This window comes from Delphinus delphis, chromosome 2 (assembly GCF_949987515.2).
Source record: "Delphinus delphis chromosome 2, mDelDel1.2, whole genome shotgun sequence".
Taxonomy (NCBI): domain Eukaryota; kingdom Metazoa; phylum Chordata; class Mammalia; order Artiodactyla; family Delphinidae; genus Delphinus; species Delphinus delphis.
Window position 1 is genome coordinate 26,192,520 of NC_082684.1, and position 7,597 is coordinate 26,200,116.

Sequence of the window (7,597 nt, forward strand, 5' to 3'; positions counted from 1 at the left end):
TTCATTTGTATCATTTTTTAAGATTCCATGTATAAGTGATATCATAGGATATTCGTCTTTCTCTGTCTCACTTACTTCGCTCAGTATGATAAACTCTAGGTCCATCTATGTTGCTGCAAATGGCATTATTTCCTTCTTTTTTATGGCTGAGTAATATTCCATAGCATATATGTGCCACATCTTCTTTATCTGTTCATCTGTCGATGGACACTTAGGTTGTTTCCATGTCTTGGCTATTGTAAATAGTGCTGCTATGAACACTGGGGTGAATGTATGTTTCTGAATTAGAGTTTTCACTGTTTCCAGATTATATGCCTAGGAGTGGAATTGCTTAAACTTTAGTTTTAGTTTTTTAAGGGACTTCCATACTGTTTTTGGCTGCACCAATTTCCATTCCCACCAACAGTGTAGGAGGCTTCCCTTTTCTCCACACCCTCTTTGGACTCACTCTTAGACTTATCAAGAAGTGGCCATTCTCGGCCCTCAGTGGGGCACACTGAATGAACCCTCCAAAGGGGCAAGCACAGCTCTCCCTTGCCGCAGACTCCACCCCTCCCCACTGTGCAACACACAGGGCCCCTGGAGCCTTCTGAGTTCGTGACCCCTGAGAGGCTAAGCTTCAGGAGAGCTGGGTTCTAGTCCCGTCTGTGCCTTAGATAAGCTGTGAGACCTTCCACAAGCCACTGGGCTCAGTGTGGCAAACCTCTGCCTAGCATGTCGTGCACTGGACGGTGGGGGGAAAGGCAGGAAGAGCGCTTAGGGGAAAAAGCAGCGAGGAGTACGATTTCAGAGGTGGGAAGAAAGGGGAGGTGAAATGCAATGAACTGGATTTTGATGGATTCCAAGCCAGCAGAGGTCAGCAGCAGCAGGAAAAGGGCTGTTCCTGCTTTTAATCAGACTTGTAAGGACTGCTCACATGGTCCAGGTGGAAAGAGCCCTGAGAGACCCGAGGAGGGAGCTGAGCAGGCCGCCAGTAGAGCGAGCAGCGAGGCCCGTCCACCTGAGCGCGCCTGGCTCCCTCGCACGTGCTGGATAATTAATAAACAGAGGAGCAGGGGAGGGGGACGACGGCTCGCCGGAGAAAGGATTTAATTAGCAACGCCTTCAGGAGAGAAAATTAAATTACAGGAAACAATGGTGGGACTCCGAGGAACACGAAACCCCTAAGCCGATTCCGCGGACCCGACCCCTGCGCGGGCCCGGGCCGCAATTCCACAGCCGGGGCCCCACCCCGTGGGACCAGGGCCGCTTGGGGCGGGGTCTCAGCCGGCTTGGCTGCGCTTCTCCGTCGCCCTTGGCACGCCTGGGACTCGCCAGGGCCCGCTGCCGTGGCTCGGCTCCGCCGTAAGGGGCCGCCCGCGCTCCGCCGGCCAAGGTGGGGCGCAGGAGAGGACCTCGGGCTAATGAAGCCCGGGTCTGGAGGGGCTGCTCGGTGTCTTGCCTCGAGGAACCACAAAGGGCTTCAAGGGACCAAGGGCGAGATCTAGGCCCAGACTCATGCTGCTTCTAGTGGTCTGATTCATCTACTCGTCAGAAAAGTGGGAAGAACCAGCCTGATCCGGAGAAATGACGCCAGGCAGCGCGAGGACAGGGCAGCCTTGTCCACACCCCGGCTCCTCCCCGGTGCATCACCTCCTGGGAGGTTCTTGGCGTTCACGACCTCGCCCTCATCCCTGCCGCCTCTCCGCAGGCACCACTGTGGCCTGGTGTCCCTCTACCCCACTCCCCCTCCTCCCCACAACCTGCTGGTATTTTACTAGTATAAACAATAGCAACCATTCTTGAACTCAAGCTAGATCCAAGCCTTCTGGTGAGTACTTGGCCTAGGGGAAATCACTGAATCATGACCACAGCCCAGAGCTGCAGAAGAGGAAACTGGAGCTCAGAGAGGCCAAGGGAGTCACCCATGAACACACAGCTGTTAAGTGAGAACGCTGACATCATACCCCATTGGTCTCTAAGCACTAGTCCAGCAGGGGAGCGCCCTTCTTGATCCCCAGTCCCTAGTACGGAGCTTCTCTCATATTAGGCACTCAGGAAGGATTTGTTGAATGGCCGGTGTCTCCTTGTTTGTCAGAGGGTGCGCTAACGGCTGAGAGGCTGTGAGGCTGAGATGAAATGGCATGTGTGTACCTGGCACCTCACTTGGACCACTGTGAGCGTCTAGTAAAAGCTGGTGCCAGTGCTTGACAGCGTGCAGGAATCACCCGGGAACCTGGTAGAAGTGCAGATTCACAATCGGCTAGTCCTCCGATTCTGCATTTCTAACAAGCTCCAGGGGATGGCGACGCTACCGATCACACTGCACAGTGCAGGGCTAGTCCCTTCTCCTCCGCCCCAGCCCTAAACCCAAGCCCACGATGGGGAGCCATTGCAGGAGTTCCCAGTTTTGTCTGTACATTCGCAGTCCTCTGAGGAGCTTTAATTACTGATGGGGAAAGGGAAGGGGAGGTCCTACCTCCCAGAGAAGCTGACAGAATCGGTCTGGGGTGTGGCCTTGGGCATCGGGATTTTCAAGGGCTTCCGCTATGCAGCCAGGGCTAGACCCGCTGCCCTGGTGGTGCCTGCAGAGGGCAGTAACGAGAGCAAGAGGGTCTGAAGAAGTTCACCCCGTACAGGTGTGAGGACAGAATGTGCCGGGTGTGAGGACAGAATGTGCCGAGACTGGAGGCTGAGTCATCAGCTAGGGGTCTGGGCCACGTGTGAGATTAGGATCCTGGCTAGGGTGGGGCCTGCAATCAATACGGATTCCTCAATAGCTCCCCACCCCCTGGCTGTATAGGCCTAAAGAGGGGTGAGGCCTAGGACAGGCTGGGAGAGCGTGCTTGCCAAGTGTGTGTGCTAAGGAGGGGCTCTGTTTTCGGTGCAGCCGGGGGTGGGAGGCCGGCAGGGAGCTGGGCTGATTGGCTGCTCACTGCCCGTTCAGGACTACGTGAAAGGCTGACCCTGGATGGAGGCCAGCTCAGCTGGCTCCATCCTACCCCCTCGAGCTTCGAACTTCGTGCTTTACCTGCAGCAACGATCGTATGATTACTGCTTCTTGAGCACCCCCTCCCCCTCCCCATGTGGAGCCACTGCAGTAGACACTTCACACCTTTCGGCACAGTAACCCTTTAGAGGAGACAGTAATCTAACAAACTTGGAAAGGAGGCCCAGGAAGGGTATGTAACTTGCCAGGATCACACAGAAACCAGATCCAAAGTTGTATTTCCATCTCACCATGATGCCTCTACTCAGACTCTTTCCTTTGGCTAAAATGCTGTTCCCCTTTCTCTCAGCTTATCTAAACTCCACCCAACGCCAAGGCTGAGCTCGAAGCTCAACTCGCCTTGTGTTCCTTTGGAGACCTTGGAGAGCTCCTACGACCCTGGTCTGTAGTTGACCTTGGGCACCAGCCACACTACCTCGCCGTTGCTACTCTCCCCGTGAGTCACATCTCCTGGCTCAGCTGTGAGGGCCCCAGGGCGGGAGACCACGTGTGTCCTTCTGTAGGACTTGGGTCTCAGGAACTGTTTGGTGCTGCCAGGGCTGGGCCTCGGGTGAGGCAAGCAAGGTGCCTACGGTGCAAAATTTAAAGAGGTGCCCAGGCTCGCTTGGGGTCTTGTAAATGCTTCTGCAGCAGCAGCTGGGGGGAGGCTGAGGAAAGCAGACGCAGTTCTCTTGTGGGTGAGCCCAGAAGGTGTCACCAAACAGGATAATCCACTTTCTAGAACTCTCTCCTAGTGTGCTGGGTGTTGGAGTGAACTTACCAACTAATTAATATACTGCGCCTCTATCAACACTTCTGTTCTCAGCTAGTGGTTTAACATGAAGGACTCTTGCCCTAATCAAAGGATGCTAAAGCCAAAAATTATCAAAACATTAATCTTTGAAATAAAAGTAGAAGTGAGTAGGCCAGATCACCTTGCCCAGGCTCACACACAGAACTCTGGATGTACAAGACCTGGTGAGACCCAAACCATCAGAGGGAAGACTGACTAACTGACGGTCATTGCTACCCTCCCACTAGAACAGAAGCAAGAAACATGTCTGTTTCATTCACCATTTCATACCCTACAACTAGGTCAGCACCTGGGACATAAATGTATTGACAATTTTATGTATTTGTTACTCCAAAGTTAACAATGGTAATGTCTTGGTCAGGTAAGCTTCAGGAAACATTAAAGCTTTCAGCAGTGGAAATGATCAGGGTTTGAGAGTAATACAAATCTTAGGGGGGTAGGGGGAGTGAAAAATCTGAGTAGTGAGGACCACGTTTGAGGATTTTTAAAGGTCCCCAAAGTGGGACCTACCATGGGGCTGACCTCTGCTGTCAGATGCCTGCTCACCTCTGAGTCTGTGGGTCCCAGAATGCTTGTTTCCCTCAATTAAAAAATCAGTGCAACAGATGGGCTTCCCTGGTGGCACAGTGGTTAAGAATCTGCCTGCCAGGGGCTTCCCTGGTGGTGCAGTGGTTGAGAATCCGCCTGCCAATGCACGGGACATGCGTTCAATCCCTGGTCCAGGAGGATCCCACATGCCGCGGAGCAACTAAGCCCGTGCGCCACAACTACTGAGCCCGTGTGCCACAACTACTGAAGCCCGCACGCCTAGGGCCCGTGCTCTGCAACAAGGGAAGCCACCGCAATGAGAAGCCCACACACTGCAACGAAGAGTAGCCCCCGCTCACCGCAGCTAGAGAAAGCCCGTGCGCAGCAACGAAGACCCAACGCGGCCAAAAATAAATAAATTAAATAAATAAATTAAAAAAAAAAAAAAGAATCTGCCAATGCAGGGGACACGGGTTCGTGCCCTGGTCGGGGAAGATGCCACATGCCGTGGAGCGGCTGGGCCCATGAGCCATGGCCGCTGAGCCTGCGCGTCCGGAGCCTGTGCTCTGCAACGGGAGAGGCCACAACAGTGAGAGGCCCGCGTACCGAAAAAAAAAAAAATCAGTGCAACAGAGACATTTACAGCTGGGTACATGCTCTCCCACGTTTCCCTATGCCCTGCAGTTGGCGGGGCCAGGAGGCCAGTCCTGTCACTGCAGCCGGACCTGACGAGTACAATTGGCAACTCTTGTAAGTGACTAGCTAGGGGCTTCGCAGAGTAACTGAGCCTGGAAAATGCTTCAAGAATGCAAGCAGCATAAACTTCCAAATACATCTTGACTAGACAAGCATCGGCTTGAGGCTTTAGAAAAAGGCGTTCACCTTAAAGTTACCCCAGCGCCTCTGGCCTGCTGGATCTCCGGGACCATCAGTGAAAGCGCGCTCTCTAAACCAGGCCTGGGACTGCCCTGTCAGCTGCGGGCATCCTGGGCTGTTGGTTTTGGTGGTTCACTGCCCTTCCTCCGTGTTTTGCTTAAGTGAACACACACCTGCATTTCCCGAGCAGCCCAGTGACAGGCGAGAAGCCTTGCTGAAGAACAGAGGGGAGTCAGAATTAATCATTCTCCAGGGGGACCACCTGCCCTCCAGAACCAGACTTTCCTGCACTTGTTAAATAGGAGGCAGGGCCTACTGAAGGTGCAGTTTTTTATTTGTGGGTATCTTTAAGCTTCTTCTCTTCCCCTGACTCTGGGGCGACTTATGAATTTGTATCAGGCTGAGCAGAAGAGATGGTGATTTCAGCCCAGCTCTCTGGAGGGGTATTACGGTTTTACTATGTGCGAGTGGGAGCAGCTCTGGGTTTTTCGGCCGGGGCTCAGGAGCTGCCGTGCTCTCGGTCCCAGACGGAGGATAGGCTCCAAGCCAAGCACTCCCACCTGCCCAGCCAGCGGCCAAAGGCTTGAGGGTGACCCTGGAGAACAGAGGCCCTGGCCCACCTCTGTTATACAGACATTTCCCAGAATTAGCGAGCACTCCCCCAAGGCCCCTGCAATTCCTGAGATAAAGTGAGGCTTTAGGAAGATTAAAGGCAGCTATTTTTACTCTCGCGCTCTCAAGCCACTCTGAAGGCCTCGCTCCAAACGCACATCATTCAACCTGACTTGGGCCCTCACGCGGGCTGGCCTCGGGATCCTACTTTCAGTTTTTATTCCCTTTCATTTCCTAACAGCTTCCACCCACTCACTGTGTTACTCCACAGGCTTTTCTCTTTCTTTCTCATCTCCTCCAGATGCTGTAATGTGAGGCAGGAACCACACAGACTGTTCTTTCAAGCAATTCTCTCATGCCTTGCATAACCATCCTTCAGAAAGAGAAACAGATAGGAAAGCCACGTGCCACAAGAACGAAGAGAGGAAAATGCCAGAGTGGTCACAGGAGTCCATGGACCCACAGAATATCTCCTTCCAGGAAACCAGTCAAAGGCTGGGTTGAGATTTACTCTCTTCCCATTAGTCGTCAGTGTAATTTTGGTAGAAAATACCGTTAATTGTTCCAAGCAAATGACAACCCTTAAGGGGTGGAAGGTCATCACTTGAATTCCATTGCTGGGCTTTCGTGCAGGAAGGCTGCCTTGCTCTGTGGAGCAATTTCACAGTACTTTAGAGACATCATTTTTTTGTACTTCACCATAATCCCAGGATGTCGAGTGGACAGCAAGGACTACTCCCCTTCTCTTATAATAAAGGGAACTGAGATAAAGCTTCTTTCTGCTGCCTCTTTCTCTTCAGCCACTCTGCTCGTGCTGTGTCGCCCAGGCAGACCTCTTCTCATCTCTTACCTCTCTCCCGGTGGGGATGAAAGATGATACCCAGAGCCTGGGACCAGAATAAAGTCCTTACAAAGTACCACCACATCTACATGGTCTATGACTATTTACCATTAAAGTAACGTTAAACCAACCTAAGAGCCTCCTTAGAAAACACGCAGAAACATCTTCTCTGCAAAAAAGGAAGCTTCCTAGCACGGTGCACAGAGAAGAGCTGAGGCAGCATCACACAGATTCAGGGGAGGCAAAGGGAGTGGGCCAAGAGAAATATATTAAACGGTTATGGGGAGAGAAATCTGGAACAAAATAAAAGCAAACTGACATATTCTCTAAAATATAAAAACCCATCATGTCCTTCATTTCAGATGAAAGAGCTATTGGCAGATGACTGACTAAGAAAGGACATAATTTGATTTAATCCCCAATTATTCTCCTTTGGGGCTAATGAGTCTTCACTCGAGGGCAGTCTCTTATATGGGAGTTAGTAAATCCATGTTAGCTGCAACCAGGTAATCAAAACCAATGCAGGCTGGCAAAATGCTTCTCCCAGAGTCACATATAATAAGTTTAAAATCTGACAGAACACCTTAAAGTCAACTAACCAGAGCACTAGGAACCTACTTTGTAGGCACCCAGGGTTTTCTTTAAAATTTAATTGATTACCTACAGTCTCCGACTTAGGATTTTTTGACTTTACGATGGTGCGAAAGAGAGAGGCATTCTGCAGAAACCCTACTTTAAACTTTGAATTTTGATCTCTTCCCCGGCCTAGTGATGTGCAGGTAGAATCCCCTCGTGATGCTGGGCAGCCCCCAGTCAGCCACGCAATCACGAAGGTCAACAAGCGATATACCTACCACCATTCTGTACTCAGACAACCGTTCTGTTTTCACTTTCAGTACAGCAGTCAACAAATCCCATGAGCTATCCAACATATCATTATATAATAGGCTTTGTGTGA